This window comes from Myotis brandtii, unplaced genomic scaffold, assembly GCF_000412655.1.
Source record: "Myotis brandtii unplaced genomic scaffold, ASM41265v1 scaffold162, whole genome shotgun sequence".
NCBI classification, from domain to species: Eukaryota; Metazoa; Chordata; class Mammalia; order Chiroptera; family Vespertilionidae; genus Myotis; species Myotis brandtii.
Genome location: NW_005355923.1, coordinates 462,011 through 482,113, shown reverse-complemented (window position 1 = coordinate 482,113; position 20,103 = coordinate 462,011). Strand labels below are relative to the sequence as shown.

Here is a 20,103-nt window from a genome sequence, read left to right as displayed (position 1 = left end):
CATTTCAGCTGACAGAGTTTTAGGCTGTCACATACTTAACTTTCTTTTCCTGGCAACAATTATTTCACCATTAAATGAAGATAATGGTAATTTTGTTTTGTCTTAGATGCCATTTATAAGATATGTTATACATATTATTACCTCTCATTCTTATTAGATTATTTTTAGTAAAATTAGATTTTAGTTGATTCTGGGGAATTATACTACTGCCTTTAAAGCATTATTAGCATTTTGTTAAGATTGGTTATTAAGGAATTCAAATGACCAGGTCTGTTATTAAAATAGGCCAACAAATTCCACTTGACTATTTTGATTTTTCTCTTCCTTTCAATATGTACAGAATGCACTTTGTGCACAGGCTAAATTACAATATATGTGCATGTTTGTGTGTGTGTGTGTCTTCTGTATCAGATCTAAACAAACAGTTTTAGGTGATAGGATTACAAGTGTAATTCAGAAGTTTTAAACTCATATGCTTTTGAAAGCCAAGCAAATCACATAAATGAATAAAATATGCCATTGCCAACAAATTAGGAAGCGATGGAAACAGGCAGATTACAGGCCCATTCTAAAAGGTATTGAACTTTAATTGTTTTTAAATATCATATGTGTTGTCAATATCAAGGCAAGCCCTTCAGAGGACTCAATTTGCTCTTCAGCATACCTGTGTGAAACTTCTAAAAATCCTCACTTTAAAAAGGGGACACATGTAATACTTTCAACAATAAAGAGTTATAAAACAATAAATACATTGATTTAACAAATAAAAAAATAATATACTCAGAGATTCTCTGTGGTGGCCCCTCCAATCTGACGCCTTTGCTTCCTGGAACATATCAGCATGGGTCAGTATAGTATTAGCAGGTTACTGAATATTCCAAGCTTATTCATAGAGCTGTTAACTAGAAAACATATAGAATCTTAAAATGAGTGCTTTAGAACACAGACAGTTACATCTCCGCATCATCATAGGTCTTGACATTGTCGAAATCTGCCTGTCTACTATTCGCTGATCTTCACTGATGCAGTAACAATACTTGGCAATTCCATTGCTCTACATCCCGCATTTCCCTTCAGAAACTGTGGAACACCTGAAAACAAGTATATCCCTAAGAAGGATGACTAAACACACACTATAATACAATTGTCATTTATATAAATACACACATTATGTGTGTAAAATTTTATATAGATCTAGTGAAAATTAAATTTCTGTGGTTTGGTGCTGTTCATTGCAAAATATCCGTGTGTGTTTTTTTAAATTAAGCATCACACTGATATTAGTAAAATAGACACATTGTTTGGGCCTAAGGGCAAATACTATTCCAGTTTTTATAACTGTTAATAAAACAGCTGTCTGATTTTGAAATTTAAAAGGCGTGCTAATTATTTTCTTTAATTTTTAATTATAATTTTAATTGCAATGATACACTCACTAGTCTGAAGTGACTTATGAAACCTAATTTATTTGAAGTATAAATTTCTCTTTCTTCTATTTTGCTCGATCTCTCTACCTTCCCCAACCCAGTCCCCAAACCCCCCAGCTCTGACAGCCTGTTCTCTATCTATGTCTGTATTTTGTTTGTTAGTTCATTCTGTTCATTAGATTCCACATATGAATGAAATCATATGGTATTTGTCTTTCTCTGACTGGCTTATTTTACGTAGCATAATACTCTCCAGATCCATCTACGCTGTCGAAAAGGTTAAGATTTCCTTCCTTTTTATAGCCAAATAGTATTCCATTGTGTACACAGACCTTATCCACTCATCTACTGATGAACACTTGGGCTGCTTCCCAGTTTTGCCTATTGTAAATAATGCTGCAATGAACACAGGGGTGCATATCTTCTTTTAAAGCACTGTTTCGGGATCTTAAGATAAATTCCCAGAAATGGGATCTCTGGGTCCTAAGGCAGTTCCATTTTTAAATTTTTGAGGGAAATCCATACTGTTTTCCATAGTGGCTGCACCAGTCTGCATTCCCACCATCGGTGCATGAGGGTTCCCTTTTCTCCACATCCTTGCCCACTTTTGTTTGTTGATTTATTGATCGCAGCCATTCTGGCAGGTATGAGGTGACATCTCAAGGTGGTTTTAATTTGCATTTTTCTGATGAGCATCTTTTCATAATGTCTCTTGGTAATCTGTATGTACTGTTTGGAGAAGTGTCTATTCAGGTCCTTTGCTCATTTTTTTTAATTGAATTGTTTGATTTTTGGTGTTAAATTGTATAAGTTCTTTATAAATTTTGGATATTAACCCTTTATCAGATGTATCGGTGAATATATTATCCCATTCAGTGTGTTTTCTTTTCATTGTGTTGATGGTTTCCTTTGCTGTGCAAATACTTTTTAGTTTGATGTAGTCCCTTTTTTCTTCTTTTGATTCCCTTGCCTGAGGTGAAATATAGGGTTTTTGGTGTTAAATTGTATAAGTTCTTTATAAATTTTGGATATTAACCCTTTATCAGATGTATCGGTGAATATATTATCCCATTCAGTGTGTTTTCTTTTCATTGTGTTGATGGTTTCCTTTGCTGTGCAAATACTTTTCAGTTTGATGTAGTCCCTTTTTTCTTCTTTTGATTCCCTTGCCTGAGGTGAAATATCGGAAAAAAAATTGCTATGAGAAATGTCTGAAATTTAACTGCCTATGTTTTCTCCTAGGATTTATATGGTTTCAAGTTTAACATTTAAATCTTTAATCCATTTTGAATTTATTCTTATGTATGGTGTACGAAGGTGGTCTAGTTTCATTTTTTTTGCACGTATCTGTCCACTTATTGAATAGACTATCTTTACCCATTATATGTTTTGCCTGCTTTGTCTAACATTAATTTATTATAAAGGCATGGGTTTATTTCTGGGCTCTCTATTCTGTTCCATTTATCTATATGTCTGTGTTTATGCCACTACCTTGTTGTTTTGAATACAATGGCCGTGTAGTATAATTTGGTATAACGTAGCCTGATTTCTCCAACTTTGTGTTTCTTTCTGAAGATTGCTGTTGCTATTTAAGGTCTCTTTTGGTTCCACGTAAAATTTTGGAATATTTCCCGGCCGCTGTGGCTCAGTGGTTGAGCGCTGACCTGTGAGCCAGGAAGTCACAGTTCGATTCCAGGTCGAGGCACATGCCCAGGTTGTCGGCTACTTAGCCTGATTTCTCCAACTTTGTGTTTCTTTCTGAAGATTGCTGTTGCTATTTGAGGTCTTTTTTGGTTCCACGTAAAATTTTGGAATATTTCCCAGCCGCTGTGGCTCAGTGGTTGAGCGCTGACCTGTAAACCAGGAAGTCACAGTTCGATTCCAGGTCAGGGCACATGCCCAGGTTGTGGGCTGGATCCCCAGTATGGGGTGTGCAGGAGGCAGCCAATCAATGATTCTCTCTCATCATTGATGTTTTTTCTTTCTAACCCTCTTCCTTACACTCTGAAATAAATAAAATTATATTTAAAAATATTTGGAATATTTTGTTCTAGGTCTGTGGAGCACCATATCAGTTTCTTGATAGGAATTGCATTGAATCTATAGATTGCTTTGGGTAGTATGGACATTTTAATGATACTAATTCTTCCTATCCACGAACACAGTATATGCTTCCAGTTATTTGTATCTTTTTCAATATCTTATAATTTTTTGAACATAGCTCATTTACATTTTTGATTAAATTTGTTCTTAGGCATTTTATTTGTTTGAGGCAACTATGAATGGGGTTGTTTTCTTAGTTTCCCTCTCTGATAACTCATTATCTATATATATATAAAAGGCTAATATGCTAAGTGTCCGACCATCTGATTGATCGCTATGACATGCACTGACCACCAGGGGGCAGACATTCAACACAGGCACAGGAGCTGCTGAACTGCAGTGACTTGGCAGTGGTGGTTCTTGGGTGATGTACCCCAAAACCAGAGAGGAGGGAGCCTGATTCCTCACGGGGCCACACAATTCCACCTTCGGCCATGGGTTATGTTGTTGCTGGGGCATTGTCCGCCCCAAATCTAGTTTATTGCACACTTGCATTTGCGTTCCACACCTTGTATGACAGCAACTTTGCAGAGTGCCTTCTCGCACTCCAGGACCCCTCGGGGGATGTTGAAGAGCCAGTTTCAGCCCAATCCCCACAGGCCAGACCAAGGGACCCCACCTGCCAGAGGGACCCCACTCACTCCGCAGATGCCCTTCTAGCCATGGTGCCACCCCAGGTGCTGCTGGCCAGGGAGGGACCGTGGGAGGTTGGCTCTCGGGCGTGTCTGGCCTGTCTTGCCCAGTCCCTCCCTGCCGGCCACCTTTTAATTAATTTCCTTTTAATGTGCCAAATCCATGCACCCTCTCAATAGTTGGTGTATAAAAATGTCATCAATTTCTGAATAATGATTTTGTATCTAGCTATTTTGCTGAATTTATTTATTAATTTGAGTTGTTTTCTGGTGGGGTCTTTAGGGTTTTTTTTATATTTTTCAAACTGAAGTTCTGTTTAAAATGTAAAAGAAATGGTTTTTGAATATGCTGATGAATAAAGCAAAAGAATACAGTGTCCCCTTCCTACTAGTCAGCCAGCCTACCCAAGTACAGGGCAATATACAGTACATACTGCTGGTAGAATTTCACTGTAGTTTAGTGCTAGATTATTTGTGCCTAGATTATGTAGAGACTTGAGGGTCAATGCAGGAAATTCATGCATGGATGGGGTCCCTAGGCCTGGCCAGCAATCAGGGCCGATCAGGTTCCCTGCCTCCCCATCTCCCCCCCTCCTCCTTCCCTCACTGCCCACATGCTGCTACCCAACCCCGGTTCCCCATCTCAGCCCAAAGCGAGCAGGACCTGTCAACCAGGGGAAGGGACTGGGAGTTTGACAGGCAGGCCCCATCGGTGATTGGGGCCTACGGGCTGGGGGCAGCTCCTCCATTGAGCATCTGTCCCCGGTGGTCAGTGTGAGTCATAGCAACCGGTCGTTCTAGTTGTTCCATCGCAAAGGTCGCTTAGAATTTCACTGTAGTTTAGTGCTAGATTATTTGTGCCTAGCCCTAGATTATGTAGAGACTTGAGGGTCAGTGCAGGAAATTCATGCATGGATGGGGTCCCTAGGCCAGGCCAGCAATCAGGGCCGATCAGGTTCCCTGCCTCCCCATTTCCCCCCCTCCTCCTTCCCTCACTGCCCACGTGCTGCTACCCAACCCCGGTTCCTCATCTCAGCCCAAGGCCTGGCCCTGATCAGGTGATCAAGACCTGTCAGCCGGGGAGAGGGACTGGGAGGTTGACTGGCAGGCCCCATTGGTGATTGGGGCCTATGGGCTGGGGGCAGCTCCTCCATTGAGCGTTTGCCCCCTGGTGGTCAGTGTGAGTCATAGCGACCAGTCGTTATAGTTGTTCCAATGTAAAGGTCGCTTAGGCTTTTCTATAGATTCTCAGTATGAGATTTCAGTTCTAGGTTTACACCTTTACTGAGCCATAGCCAAATCCCTGGGGCCCACAGTTCTTTGCACAGCATCCTTTACAATATATTTCACCTTCTTTCTCAGTCAGAGTTATTGATTCAAGATTCTTTCCACACTTGGCACACTGGAAACAGTTTTTGTGCCAGGGATTTCCTGCCCCAATTATGTTCTTAGCAGCATGCATGGAATCCCCACATCTGGAACTCTTCTCAGCACCTCTGTATTTCTGAGTCAATTCAGATGTGTTTGGATTTGTTGTAGGCCTGGGAGTTTAAACACTCTCTGGCTTGATGCCCAGCCTCTGGCCTTGGTCCATGTGGTGCATGCCAACCCCTGGCTGTAACCATAGTCTTTTGGCCCATACTTCTTTCCATAGCAGGATATGCAGTAGAACTCTTCATCATGAATTGCCACTGTTGTGCTATCTAATTTTTTCCTGCAAACCATGCACAGAAAGCAGCAGTTATGGAAGCTTCTCCCATCACACTTCACCTCTTCCACATCAGACAGGGTCCTCCCCAGACCCCACACTTGTTTCCACCACCCCAGACAGGCATTGAGTCAGAGGCAGGACCAAGCACCACAGGCAGGGCTAAGGAAGTGGAGTTGGAGGGAGCAGGTGGGAACTCTGGGATCATCTGCGAATAATGACAGTTTTACTTCCTCCTTCCCAATTTGGATGCCTTTTATTTCTTCTTCTTGTCTGATTGCTGTGGCTAGGACTTCCAATCCTATGTTGAATAAGAGCAGTGAAAGTGGACATCCCTGTCTTGTGCCTGATCTTAAGGGAACTGATTTTAGTTTTTGCCCATTGAGTATGATGTTGGCTGTGGGTTTGTAATATATGGCCTTCATTACATTGAGATATGTTCCATTTATTCCCACTTTACTGAGATCTTTACCATAAATGGGTGCTGGATTTTACCAAATACCTTTTCTGCATTTATTGATATGAGCATGTGGTTTTTATCTTTCATTTTGTTTATGTGATGTATCACATTTATTGATTTGTGGATATTGTTTCAGCCTTGCATCCCCAGAATAAATCCCACTTGATCATGGTGTATGATCTTTTAATACATTGCTAGATCTGGTTTGCTAATATTTCATTGAGGATTTTAGTATCTATGATCATCAGGGATATTGGCCTATAATTTAGTTTCTTTGTAGTATCTTTATCTGGTTTGAGAATTAGAATAATGCTGGCCCAGTAAAATGAGGTTGGAAGTATTCCCTTCTCTTGAATTTTTTAGCTATAGTCTACAGATAGGTGCTATTTCTTCTTTGAATGTATGGTAAAATTCACCTGTGAATCCATCCAGTCCAGCACTTTAGTTTGCTGAGAGGTTTTGATTACTGCTTTAATTTTACTAGCTGCAATCTGTCTATTCAGATGATCTGATTCTTTCTGATTCAGTTTTGGAAGATTTATGTTTCTGGGAATTTATCCATTTTTTTCCAGATTGTCCAAATTGTTGGCAAATAGTTGTTCATAATATATTCTTACAATCCTTTGTGTTTCTTTGATGTCAGTTTTATTTCTCCTTTTTCATTTCTGATTTTATTGATTTGGGTCCTCTCTCTTTTTCTCTTGATAAATCTGGTTAAAGATTTGTCAATTTTGTTTATCTTAAAAAAAAAAACAGCTGTTCATTTCATTGATCTTTGTATTGGTTTTTTTCAGACTGTATTTTGTTTATTTCTGTTCTATATTATTTCCTTCCTTCTACCCACTTTGGGCTTTCTTTATTTTATTTTTGAAGTTCCTTTAAGTGTAAAGTTAGATTTTTTACCTGAGATTTTTCTTGTGTTTTGTTTTTTTTTTTCTCAGATAGTGCTAGAATGCTATGAATTTTCCTCTTTAATGCTATGAAGGACTGCTTTCACCATGTCCCATGTTTTGGGTTGTTGTGCTTTCATTTTCATGTGTTTCAAGGTATGTTTTGATTCTTCTCTGATGTCATTGGTAACCGATTCATTGTTTAGTAACGTGTTATTTAGCCTCCATGACTTTGTGTATTTTTCAATGTTCCTCTTATAATTGATTTCTAGTTTCATACCATTATGGTCGGAGGAGATTCTTTTTTTATTTTTATTTTTTAAATTTCTCTTTAGTTGAAAGTATTAAGATGCCCCCCTTTCTTCCCCATTGGCCCCTTTCCTTTTCCATCCTCTCCCCAGGCCTTCAACCCACTATTGTTTGTATCCATGGGTTACGAATATAGGAATATAAGTTCTTTGGTTGATCTCTTCCCTCCCCCCCCACCTTTCCCTCTAAGGATCCTCCATCTGTTGCATGCCTCCATGTCTCTGCATCTATTTTGTCTGTTTATTTTGTTCATTAGATTCCACATATAAGTGAGACCATGTGATACTTGTCCTTCTCTAACTTACTTATTTCACTTAGCATAATACCCTCTAGGTCCCTCCGTGCTGTCTCAAAGGGTCAGTGAACCTTCTCTTTTTTTTACAGCTGCAAGTATTCCATTGTATAAATGTACAGTAGTTTTTTGTGTTGTTGTTTTTTATCCACTCATCTCCTGATGGGCACTTGGGCTGTTTCCAAATAGCGCTGCTATGAACAATCCCTTCTGACCTGAAATATTTCTGTTGAGAAATCAGCTGACAGTTTTTTGGGAGCTCCCCTGTAGGAAACTAACTACCATTCTCTTGCAGCTTTTAAGATTCTCTTTGTCTTTAAACTTTCTCCTACTAATTATGATGTGATTTGGTGTGGGCCTCTTTGAGACCATCTTGTTTGAGACCCTCTGTACTTCCTAGACATGTGTGTCTTTTTCCTTTACCAGGCTAGTGAATTTTTTGGTTATTAAGTCTTCAAATAGATTCTTGATTCCTTGCTCTCTCTCCTTTCCTTCTGGTACCCCTAAGATGTAGATGTTGTTACACTTCATCTTGTCCCAAAGTTCCCTTAAATTATCCTCATTTTAAAATTCTTTTTTCTTTTTGCTGCTCTATTGGGAGTTTTTTCTACCTTTTCTTCCAAATCACTGATTTGATTCTCTGCTTCATCCAATCTACTATTTATTCCTTCCAGTGTTTTCTTCATTTCAGATATAGTATTCTTCATTTCTGACTGATCTCTTTTTTGGTTTCTATGTCCTTTCTCATGCTGTTGTGCATCTATAGAACCATTACTTTGAATTCTATATCTGATAAATAACTTGCCTCCATTTCATTTAGCTTTTTTCCTAGAGATGTCTGCTGTTCTTCCATTTGGGGCCTTTTCTTATAATTATCTTCTCATTTTGGATGCATCTTTGTTTCTATGTATGACATAGATCTGCTATGACTGTCATTCTTTGTGGGGTGGCCTTATGTAGAAGGTGTCCTGTGGGGTCCAGTGGTGCCGTTTCCTTGATCACTTGAGCTGCGTGCTCCAAGAATGTTCCTTATGTGGGTTATGTGGGCCCTTCTGTTGTAAGTGAGTTTTGAATGCAATTGGGTCATTGGTTTGTGGGATTTGCCCTAAGGCTGGCTAACCCTGAGGCTAAACCCTGACCATGAGGTGTGAACTGCTGTGGAGGTGCTGACCACATGAAGCAAAATTTTCCTCATTGGGGTTTGGTATCTGCCAAGATATCCCCTTGAAGAGGCCAGTTGTGAAGCTTATTGGATCCTGCTCTGATGTTGTCTGACGCTGGCCACTGGGTGCGCTGGTTCTGGACCTCCTGGGAGTCACTCTGGTGCAGGCCACATACGACGTTGCCTGTGACTGGCCCTTGGCTACCTGTTTGGAGCAGTCTCTATGTGGCCTCTTCTTTAAGTTCTTGGTTATAAGACTTCTCTTCAGCTAGTCTTCACTTGGTTATCCATGATGATTATTCTATAGTTTAGCTATAATTCCAGTTTGGTCCTGGTAGGAAGTGAGTGTAGCTTCCATCTACTTCACTGCTGTCTTTGCTCTCCTCGTGGATATATTTTTTAAAGCACAGTATAAATTTCTAATTGAACTAAATTATATATGTTGGATAGTACTTCATGGCATATAGACTTTGATAACAAAATTGGGTACAACATGGAGAACACAAACTGGTAACCCTACTTTAAAATATAATATATATGCCTTTATTTTTGAAACTAAACAAATTTCTCCATACTTACAATCCATTATCTAAATGAGAGTGCCATTTTGAGAATATAGATAATTTTAGATAACTTCTAATCACTGTGAAGAATAGCATCACAATTTTCATAGCTAATATGCAGGCCCAGTTTTGAGGTCCATTCTTATGATAGTGAGAGCCTCAGCCATGGCTCTCATCTTAAAGAAGGGCAGAAGAGTGAGTATAAAATTTCCTCTATCGTTTTAAGAAAACTTTAGTCTCTAAGGTTATTCATAAGGAGTCCTGAGTAGACTTGTCAGCAGGTCTAACTTGGTAGCTAGTGGATAGGAACACACATAGCATCAACAGTTGTCTGAGTAGCACTGTGCCAAAGTAAATTACGTACCAATAAACAGAACTTTGACGTTGTGGCTTACTAGACTGCTCTAATAAATGTTTCAGTTATCTATTGCTGTGTAACAAACCATCCAGGAACGTAGTAGTAGCTTAAAATAACAACAATCATTTATTTTGCTTACACAGGACAGTTCTGGCAGGGCTCATCTGGAAAGCTGGTCTCTACTCTGAGTAGCTTTAGTAGGGGCTGCTAGATTGAACATGTAGGATCAAGCCACTTAAGATAGTTCACTCCAAGGCTGGCAAGTTGGTTCTGGCTGCTGGCTTGGAATTCAGCCAGGGCTGTCAGCTGAGTGCTTCAGTTCCTTTTAATGTGGGTTGCTTGGGCTTCCTCACAGCTTGACAACAAGTGGAAACTACAAAGCTATGATCTAGCCTCAGAAGTGCAAGAACATTACTTCTGTCATATTCTATTTGCCTAACAAGTCAATTAGGCCAATCTATTTTTAAGAGGAGGAGAACTCGATTTAATCTCACAAAGGGAGGGGTAGCCAAAAATGTTACCATCTTTAATCTACCAGAGCAAAGGGTGGGTGTACAGGGAATTGTGGCATTGGTGCTCCTTGCCCAGGTGGAGGGATTATTCATATGCCAACAATCTTGCACATTCCACCTGAAGCAGAGTTCCTGATTGTAAATGACACTACATCTACCACCAACCTCTCACATATAGGTAGCATGTACTATGGCCAGGCAATATAATAAATGCTTTATAAACATTTTTAAATAGCATCCTTTTAATGGTTCTTTTAGGTAGATGATACTATTGTCTGAGGCACAGAGAGGTTAATTTACTTGTACAAGATTCATAGCTAATTGGTGGTAAATCTGAGGTTCAAATGCAGACTGTCTCACGCCACAGTTCATACTCTTAAGCAATACACAGTATAATCTCATATGAGGTCACTCCTCCTTTGACAAGCAGGCAATCAAAATACTGCTTAATCTGCTACACTGAAGAGGCCCCTATGAAATGACTTAATTGGATACAGCAGTCTAATAACTAAGTACCTTTTTAAAAAAAAATCACCTTGTGAAAGCACTAGAGACCTGAAAGTGCCATAAACATGAAGTCCTGTGTTGAGAGAGGGTGCAACTAAGACGTAGAAACCCAGTCCTGTAAAAGATGTCCCAGGAAGCAAGATGAGTTGGAGTACTGGGTGGGGGTGCTGATGTTGGTCATCAGCCAAGTCATTGAGAAGTAATAAAGTTGAAGTCAGACAAGCATTAACAAGAGTTGGGTCTGAAAGCTGAAACAGAAAAATAAACCATTTACTCCCCAACCTCTCCAACACTCACTTTTAGTCTAACAGGTATAAGGTGGTATCTCATTGTAGTTTTGATTTGCATTACCCTAATAGTTAGTGAAGTCCCTCATTCTGTGCTGATGGCAATGTAAACTAGTACAGCCACTATGGAAAATAGTATGGTGGTTCCTCAAAAAATTAAGGATAGAGTTACAGTATGACCCAGCAATCCTTCTTCTGGGTATCTACATGAAAAACTTGAGAACACTTATTTGCAAAGATATATGCACCTCTATGTCCATTGCAGCATTATTCATAGTGGCCAAGAAATGGAGACAACGATGTTTTTTGATAGAGGATTGGATTAAAAAAGATGTGGTACATATATGCAATGGAATACTACTCAGCCATAAGAAGAGATGAAATACTGCCATTTGTGACAACATGGATGGGCCTTGAGAACATTATGCTATCTGAAATAAGAAAAAGCTAAGAACCATATGATTTCAGTCAAATCCTAATAAAGAGGGAATATGATAATTGATCCTCACACTGTCACAAAGATGGCGGTGCCCATAGCCACAAGATGGCCAGCAGGGGAGGGCACTTAGGGGCAACTGGGCTGGCAGGGGAGGGGAGTTGGGGGTGACCGGGCCTTCAGGGGAGCAGTTAGGTGTCGATCAGGCAGGCAGGGGAGTGGTTAGGGGGTGATAAGGCAGGCAGGCAGGGGAGCAGTTAGGAGCCAGCAGTCCTGGATTGTGAGAGGGATGTCTGACTGCCAGTTTAGGCCCGATCTGGTTTAAACCAACAGTTGGACATCTCCCGAGGGGCCCCAGATTGGAGAGGGTGCAAGCTGGGCTGAGGGACACCCCCCCCCCAGTGCATGAATTTTGTGCATCAGGCCTCTAGTATGGGATATAAAACTGAAACTGATAGACACAAACAATAGTATGGTGGTTACCAGAGGGAAGAGGGTGGAGACTAGTAAAGGAAAAAAGAGGGCAAATATTTGTATTTGGTGACTGAAGATGATTTGACTTTGGGTGGTGGGCACACAGTGCAATATACAGATCAAGTATTATAGAAAGGTACACTTGAAACCTACATGATCTTATTACCCAATGTCACCCCAATCAATTTAATTTAAAAATTTAATAAAAGAAAATTTAATAAAATAAAAGAAAAATAAACCAAAGAATGATTAGTGGATGTGAGGATTTCTGTTCTCTTGACTTTGTAAACTTCAACTATTCTCCTTTTCTAAATTCCTGACTCTTGTAAAGCAGCCTGAACCCTCGAGGACTGCTAACCTGATGCTTATCTGCTCTGTGATCTGTTGTTGTTAGGTCCCTCAATACTTCAGTTTGCCTATAGACTGAATATTTCTGCAGCACTAAAAGCTGAAACTGTTTCTACCAGCACCTTCTTGCTTTCCCCCCTCTGCTCAGAGTAACCTGGGCTGGTTTGGGCACTGCTAAAAAAAAGTACATGGAGACATTAATAAATGGCCCGATGCTTCATGTAGTGTCTCTATCCACAATGATTGGCATAATAGCCAAAAATTACCAATAAATTATTTTAATAATAGCTTATTATATCCAAAACTCATCAGAATAGGGTTTTTACACTTATGATTCTAATATATAGAATTGTATATCCTTTTGTTTAAACTCCCATCAACTGATTTCCAAGGCATTGTACAAAGCATTAAATTTTATTGTATTTATTACATATTTATTTTATTACACTGTTAATTGCTTCTATTCTATATGTACATACTACTCATTAATTATTTTTACATTTGTCCAAAAATCATATTCAAGAAGTTATATTTCTCTGCTCATTTATATTAAAAATGCAAAAGTGTGTCCAAATGGAAAATATTTTGGCTTGAGAGCGTTAATTTATTACAAATAAAAATACATGCTGTGAATAAAGAAAAAGTGTTTAATGCTCATATTAAACCCAACTACACTAATTTTATTAACGATATTGAGTTGTACTTGTTCAAAATCCAAATACTGGAAAATGAAATTGTCTTTTGTATTGTTGCTGCTTTGTGCTTTAGAGATTTGATTAAGTTTTGTCAGTCTCCTATGGTTTTTCTACTTTTGACTTTTCTTTATTACCTTATATTGACCCTTCAGATGTATTCTCATTAGGTGTACTTGTATGGTTCATTAACGGGTCCTTAGACAGATAGAGATCACAGGGGTATGCAATGTCCAATCCTTTCCTGAAGTGAAGGAGCCGTGCCCCAATGGCTTTCGGGGCATTCACTTGTCATGCTGCTGGCTTTTGGCCAACAGAGATGAACAAATTAGCAGAGTGTACCTGTGTTGGCCCTGTTCCTAGTCTCATTTATGTAATTGATGTCTGGTGACTTCATTATGGATCATTAACATATCAACGTGGTGTCTGAGCCTGGCAAAGTGCTGCTTGTTGTCAGGCCTTAGCAATTTGCCATAACATATAAAGCAAGAAGTCCTGGACCTTCCAACTGGAGTCATAGCAAAATCAAGATAGTAGCACAGAAGGCCCAAATTCAGTGACTCTTAGAGTTCCTTTGTGTTTGAAATAGTTAATAACAAGTTTGGATTTTTGTTAGACTATTTTTCTATAATACAAAAGACATGTTTTGTAAATAACAATACTCTAAGTGGTTCTTTTAAATATTTTAAGTTCCTTTACATTCACTAGTTTCATTTTCATAGCTTTATGTCTAATTAATGTACATATTTGTTGGTACCTATGAACAATGGTAATTTTGTCTAAATGTGACAGATTTTTAAGCCAAAGAAATTACATATTTGGAGATGGTTTTGATTTTAGGTAAATGATTTACTCTGAATTAACTGTCTCACATTGCTTGAGAAGAATTGTAGGTTGTTTTTATAGTCAATCTGAAATACAAGCTTGAAATTTTCTATTCTAGAGTTGTTCTTATAAAGTGTTATTAGATTATCAGTTGTTTAAGATGCAAAACAAAAGAGTGTTTTAAAGACACATATTCCTTATTCACTTAGTACTTCTAATTTAAGGTAGTTAATACAGACAAAGGTAATTGTAAACATTTACTACCATAAATAATAATAAAAAGAAATAAGAATTTTTAAAAAAGAAATAAGGATTACTTTAAGAAGTAAAAATAAATTTATTCAGATAAACTGTATTTGTTATAAAGGACATATGTTTTTAGAAGTGGAAAAGTAAACCCCAACACAACCTGTGGACAAATGCCAACCATGACAGAGGGGCTTGTGACAACAAACAAACAACTCTGAGGGGAATGCTCTTTCAATCATTATCCTGCTTCCTTGGAAAAACATAGAGCTGGCAACCCAGTGCTGTTTCCAGCTTTCTTTTCTTCTTCTTCTTTCTGTTTTGTTTGTTTGTTTGTTTTAGAAAATTATAAGTTATTGAATTCACAATGCTGGTATATGCTAGTCAAAGTCTATACTCTTTTCTTGGTACGCATTTTAGTTTTAGGCAACAATTAAGTCAGTGTTTAACTTTTCATTCGACATTTCACAATCTTCAACAGAATAATCTTGAAAAAATAGTGATTCATAGTCTACGGTACTTTTGTATGCAAGGTAAATTTTGATGACAAAAACACTGTTAATATTTTCAGAACAAGCAATTTATAAATTTAAGGCAATAGATTATTTATTCAAACTTAATATGTTACACAAAGTTCTGATAAAATAGAAGCATTAAGACAGTCTCCTGGAGTTTGTTGTAATATTATTTAATTTGTTGACATATTTTTAGGTTCCATAAAGTAAAACTTCATTATGTTTTCCTCAAGGCTTTAAAACTAGAGGCCCAATGCACGAAATTCGAGCAAGGGGCTCAGCCCTCGCAGCCACAGTGGCTTGCCTCGGCCCTTGCAGCCCCAGCTTTGTCTGGAAGGTCCTCTGGAAGGACGTCGGGAAGGTCGTTCGGCTGTCTGGTCTAATTAGCATATTACACTTTTATTATTATAGATTATTATTATAGATAATGTGTGATTTAAAGCAATGGCCATTTTCAGTCTTCATTGTTTGTGTTCCTTAAGTGAATCAAGAAAATGCATTAATATTTCTTTTGTATTCACAATGGGCAAAATGGTCAACTTAGAGTCTGTGAAGGACCCAAAGCATATGATAAGGTTTGTGTTTTGAAGATGCTTGTGATTCAATAGGAAGGGAAAAGGCATACATAGTGCTTCTATCACGTGAAATTAAGGGATTCCAGTGGTCGCTCTTGGGACTCGTTTACTGTTTTGACTTTGTGTACTTTGTTTATCTCTCCTACTACACTGTGACGTCTTGGTTGTTGTTTTTTGTTTGTTTGTTTCTTGTGTTTTGTGTGTATGTGTGTGTGTGTTTAACTTTCCAAATACTGTTTACTTCACTAAAACCTGGAGACAAGGAAAAGGTATGTGACTGCTGGGGACCCAAGCCTAGGAGTGCACATTGACAACCGCGACATTCAAGGCCGGGGTGCTGAGGCCCAGCAGCCCTGTCACTACTGCTCCAACCACAAGTGCCATCCAGCTGCCCAAGGCACAAAGGTGGACAAAGGTCTCCATGACAAAGGTCTTATAGATGCTGAGGAACATCAGCAGGAGGCGAGCTGGCCAGAAAGTGTGGTGTAGGTCGGAGCGTGATATCATCCACACCTGGGCAGACGTGAGGATGCAATGGACCAGACTAATGTTGCAATCAATGTTCATCTGGATGTATTTCCAGTCAAATTCAATGCCCTGAGCTCCAACCCAGAGGGGAATGCAATGGGACATTATGAGATTTATGTTTAATAAGTAGCAAAATACTGGATAAGAATACTAGTCCTAGGCAGGAGTCAGTTGACAGAAGCAAGAGGAAAAAGGAGAGGAGAAAAATTTCCAGAACTTTTTGGAAATTCGAGGCCTCAGGCTATTTCTGAGAATTGTATACCAAGGACTCTTCTTATTGTAATTATTCAATAATTTTTAAAGGTCTTTAATTTTTTATACAAAAATATGTACGTACAGTTAAAGTATTTGAAAAATACAGAAAAGTATAAAAATCACACATAATCATATCCCCCATGTCTTCTTCCAAATATGGTTTTGATTTTACATTTAACATGATTCAAGTAAATTGTGGACCACTTAACCATATGAGTAAAATTATTCTGAGGAGAAATTTTCCTAGATGTCTGTAACACATTATAGAAGTGTTTATTTTCACAGGTAGTTAATTTTATGCAAATTTAACCCCAAAAGTTATTTTGTGCAAAAATTATGTGATCTTCAAACATTTTATTACAGCATTGGACATTTGGTTCATAAGTATTCTCTTCTCTTGAGGAAATTATATTCCATTTCCTCTCTGACATACCACACAGTAAAATGCTGATACAGTTTCATTGTAAGTAGGGACTATATAGTGCAAGTCAATACTAAGTTGTTAAGAATTTCCTTCTTTTCCCAATGTTATACACATGGTTGCTGTAGGAAAATGGTTGGAAATCACATTTAACCCTTTGTTCAGTTTTTCAAATAGGAATGAGGAGATTCGGGGCAATAAATGCATTTTTGACTAGTTGTTGAACAATAAGATTTTGGCTAAGGTGTAAGCACGCAAGAAAAGTTTGCAAACTTAAGAGACACACAAAACACTTTTACTGGATGAATAGAAGAAGCTTATAAACTTTCTAGATTTAATAAAATATCCACAGTAATAAAAATTCTTATAAATTATTATAAAGCCACCTTTTCTTAAAATAACCCTAGCATGGTTTCTTAGGTGACAGACCAGGTAACCTAATTAATTTAAAATCCATTTGTTGCCATCCTGCTGTTGAAAAACTAGATGGACAGACAGACAGAGACAGCGACATGGAGAGAAACACACAGGAACAGAAAAATAGAGCACTCTCAGAAAAATACAACATTTTGAAATTCAGATAGCTATCATCAATAAAACAACAAAGAACAAGTGTTGGTGAGAATGTGGAGAAAAACAAACCCTCATGCCCTGTTGGTGGGAATGCAGATTGGTGCAGCCACTGTGAAAAGCAGCATGGAGTTACTTCAAAAAATTAATAATGGAACTGCCTTATGACCCAGTGTTTCCAGTTCTGGGAATTTATCCAAAGAGACCCAAAAAATTAATTTGAAAGAAAATATATGCACCCCTATGTTCATTGCAGTGTTATTTGCAATAGGCAAGATTTGGAAACTGCCCAAGCATCCATCAGTAGATGAGTGGATAAAAAAAGCTGTGGTACATTTACACAATGGAATATTACTCGGCTGAAAAAAAAAGGAAATCTTACTTTTCCCAACAGCATGGATGTAAGCCAGTCAGACAAGTACCATATGATTTCACTCATATGAATCTAATGCACCAAATAAATTAACAAAATAGAAACAGATTCATAGATAGAGAACAGACTATCAGAGAAGATGGAGGTTTCAGGGCTGGGTGAAAAAGGTGAAGGGATTAAGACAATAATTTTCATAAACACAGAATACAGTATGGTGACTATGAGAGGGAAAAGGGGGTGAGGGAGGTAAGAGAAGTTAAAGGGGGGATAAATGGTAATGGAAGGAGACTTGACTTGGGGTGGTAAATACACAATATAACATACAGATGATGTGTTATAGAATTGTACACCTGAAACCTATATTCTTTTATTAACCATTGTCACCCCAATAAATTAAAGAAAAAAGAAAAACATACCTGTCACAATGGGATTGCTTCTTCCCAACATTTTATTTCAACTTTATTTATTAAATTCACCTTAAGGTTTCAATCATGGAGTTCCCAATATTAAATGCTCATATTTTAATATATTCCTTGACAGGAAAAGGTGCAAGATGAATGCCCTTGATATACAAAGTCAGTTGAAACAAGGCTTGACAAAAGGTTTAAGTTTGACCATCAGTTATTCAAATCTCCTAGGTCATATTTATTTCACTTTAACTTCCTTGAAGAGCTTTCTTTTACCTATTAAGGCAGGTGTCCTTCTCACACTCTCACCAGATTTGACAGGTGGCCTCCATCACCCAGGGCTGAATTATAAAATGAGCTTCGCCATTAGGTCAGTTGTGATCACACATTTTAATACTGTTATATTTGAAATCATTTTATATGACAGTTTGTGCCATCTGATAACATTATTTAATTGACAAGGAAGCTATTTCTCTTATTATTTCTCTTCTTAAGGATTGCATATTTTAAAATCATAGACCTTCTTAGGAAGTAGTTTTGGAATGTGAAGCTTGCGGGGGGGGTTGGGGGGGGGGGGTTTAAACTGAATGAGCCTGTTGTTTCCTTGTGACTTCTTTGAAGTTTTCCCAATTATGTCTTGCTATTTGTTTGTTTCTTAAGTTGGAATTGCTGCTACCAGCAGGAGTTCTGATAGTGGACTTCACAAATTTGGTAAAAACATAGTTAGAGACAAAGGAGATCAAGGTGACTTTTCTTGAATTTCATCCATAGGCATTAGCTTCTTATTTTTCTCCTTTGCAAACTTCTTAACAAGCTAATATTTAGATTTAGGGAATTTATAGCCAAGAAAAAAGTAGTAAGAAAGCAATTATTAGAAATGTTCTAAAGTATTAGATTCATCAAAGAAAAATAAATGGAAATTGTCGGTGATTATGTTAAGTTCATTTGCTTACAATCTTTAAGGTCAAATTTTGCCACACAGCTTACAAGAATACATCAGTGAAATAAATAGAAGTGTAAAATAAAAAGTCGGAACCTTGAATCTTATAAATGAGAGTAGAAAGTGAAGAGTGGTAAGAAATAATTATAGAGTGCTACAATAACTATTAAATTTGGGATGCAAATTTGTCTTAATCCAAATTTACCCTCTTTGTCTATGACCAGCTTTCTCTGAGTGATACAATAAACACTTCCCACCACACCAGTTTTAGTGAATACAGTAGTGCTTACCTAAACCTGCTTATCTTAGCACATCCTGATAGTATCCTTCCACAGTGCAACAAGGTAAAACTGATTTTAAAACCGAACCAAACAGTAGGCCCATTTATGCTGTGTTCTAAGGAACAACCTTAGAATATTTGGAGGAATTAATGGATTGCTTTTTCTGAACAAGTTGCCAGATGAGACTTGAGCCCCAAACATGTGAAAGTTACCAGGACCCAGAGAACAGTTATATTGAGTTATTGACTTAATATAGATCCTATGCCTCAAAGATCAAATAAGAGGCAAACTTTAAGGTTGACAGCCTATTGTAAAAATTAAAGTACTAGTTAAGAATCTTTTTTTTCCCTTCTCTAAAAAAGAGTACCTATAAGCAAAGATAGGATTATTCACAGGAAACTACTTTAATAAGAAAGGGCATGTGAACAAATTACTGATCAATCCCTAATTGTGTTCAAATACCATATGGCAAGACAAAGATGATTGTAGCTTAAAGAAAGTTCAAAGCAGACCACAGAATATCAAATGAGATTTAATCCATAAATAACTTATTCATTTCTGGTAAGGAAAATGCTAAGAAATTCAGAGAAGAGTTAGTGACAACAAAGTATTTTGTGGAATAAATATTACAAAACATAATTATACAATATATACAAACAAAGAATTTAAAAGTAGAGGGAAGCATGTAGTATAGTTAACTTGAACAGCATAGTTAATAATAAGTGAAAGAGATAAAAAATAATGGGCATTATCATATGAAGATGAAATGTAACAAAATTTATGAAGATTAGCAGTCCTTGAATATCACACTCAAACAGTACGAGCTGGGCAGGTTACACACTCCACAGAGAATTGGTGCTCAGGAGCAGTGCCTGAATTTGCTTATGAGAATTACATAAAATTTAAATTGATAGCATTAAATAGGATGAACTTGTATGCATATATGTATAATGCATATATGTATAACCCATGGACACAGACAATAGTGTGGTGAAGGCCTGGGGTAG

General features: G+C 37.8%; 1 protein-coding gene and 1 pseudogene across 1 annotated transcript in view; one reads left to right on the top strand and one right to left on the bottom strand.

Moving 5' to 3' along the window:
* The window catches only part of FOXP2 (forkhead box P2), a 572,606-nt gene that overhangs the window by 228,749 nt on the left and 323,754 nt on the right, over nt 1-20,103 (top strand). The window lies entirely within an intron of this gene.
* On the bottom strand, nt 5,436-5,997 carry LOC102243817 (annotated as a pseudogene).